This window comes from Nyctereutes procyonoides, unplaced genomic scaffold (assembly GCF_905146905.1).
Source record: "Nyctereutes procyonoides isolate TBG_1078 unplaced genomic scaffold, NYPRO_anot_genome, whole genome shotgun sequence".
NCBI lineage: Eukaryota > Metazoa > Chordata > Mammalia > Carnivora > Canidae > Nyctereutes > Nyctereutes procyonoides.
Genome location: NW_026575044.1, coordinates 10,578,249 through 10,580,155, shown reverse-complemented (window position 1 = coordinate 10,580,155; position 1,907 = coordinate 10,578,249).

Here is a 1,907-nt window from a genome sequence, read left to right as displayed (position 1 = left end):
CTATCTACACCTATTCCCTTAGGTGATCTCAATTGGTCTGAAGGATTTAAATATTAAGGCACCTGGGTGGCTCAGTCCGTTAAGCGTCTGCCTTCAGCTCAGGTCGTGATCCCACGGTGCTGGGATTGAGTCCCACATTGGGCTCCCTGTTCTACAAGGAGCCTGCTTCTCCCTCTCCCTTTGCCTCCTCCCCTCTGTCTCTCATCAATAGATAAATAAAATCTTTTTTTAAAAAAAGGATTTAAATGCTATATATGATGGTTTGAAAAACATGTCACAAATTCTTCATCATTCTTCTCATCAAGAGGTTGGGTCTCTATCCCTTCACCTCGAATCTAGGCCAATCTTAGTGGTTCCCTTGTAATAGGAGACAGTGGAAGTGACTGTTTCACTTCCCATAAAAGATCACGTAGCCTCACCTTGTCCACTGGAATATCATCACAAGAACACCACGCTGCCATGTAAAATGTTCAACTATTATAAGAAGTCCAGCTGTCCCCAGGGCTACCATGCTAGGAGGGAGCCCAAGCCATAAAGAAACCCCATGCAGACACTAAGTTGGCAGCTCTAGGCAGCATCAACTGCCAGACATGTGACTGAAGATGTCTCTGGAGGATTCCAGCCCCCAGCTGTCAAGTCTGGGGCTCCACCCCAACCAAGACCTCAAGTGAAGGCTCCAGGCATTGTGGAGCAGCCAAGCCATCTTCACCATAGCTTTTCCAATTTCTGATGTACAGCATCCATGAATCTAATAAAATGATTATGTTAAGCTGCTACATTTTGAGGTAATTTGTCATGCTAAAATAGCAACCAAAATAAAATATAAATGCTGATAACTCCCACATTTATTTTTTTTATCTGACTCATCAGCACCTAGTACCAGGGACCCATGCACTGCCTTCTAGCAGGCTTTGTCTATTTCATATAACTCCCTCAGAGAACCAGGGGCAGGCACTGTCTCTTTCTAACCAAGAGGGAAATGAAAAGGCATTTTCCTAAGAGACTCCCCGTTGAGCTGCCTACTAAGAGATGCTACCTGAGAAGATAGTAAAGCTATTACTCCTCTGGGAGCTTGATGACAGGTACATCAAGTGCCCCAAAGAGGTGGTCTTTAGAATCCTGTCATCATATCAGATAAAGGGTTAGTATCCAAGACCTATACAGAACTTATCAAACTCAATACCCACAGAACAAATAATCCAGTCGATAAATGGGCAGAAGACATGAACAGACATTTCTCTAAAGAAGATATCCAGATGGCCAACAGACACATGAAAAATGCTCAACATCACTCAGCATCAGGGAAATACAAATCAAAAACACAATGAGATACCACCTCATACCAGTCAGTTAAAATTAATAAGACAGGAAACAACGAATGTAGGCAAGGATGCAGAGAAAGGGGAACCTTCTTACACTGTTGGTAGGAATGCATGATGGTACAGCCATTCTGGAAAACAGTATGGAGAGTCCTCAAGAAGTTAAAAAATAGAACTACCCTATGAACTACTAGATATTTATGCCCGAGATACAAATGTAATGTTCTGAAGGGGTACATGCACCCCAGTATTTATAGCAGCAATGTCCACAATAGCCAAACTATGGAAAGATCCAAGATGTCTGTCGACAGATAAATGGATAAAGAAGATGTGGCACATTTATACAATGGAGTATTACTCAGCCATCAGAAAGGATGAATGCTTAACATTTACTTCGATGTGGATGGAACTGGAGGGTAATATGTGCTGAGTAAAATAAGGCAGAGAAAGACAATTATCATATGGTTTCATACATATGTAGAATATAAAAAGCATCACTGAAGATCCTAGGGGAAGGGTGGGAAAATTGAATGGGAAGTAATCATAGAGGGAGACAAATCATAAGAGACTTTTAACTCTAGGAAACAA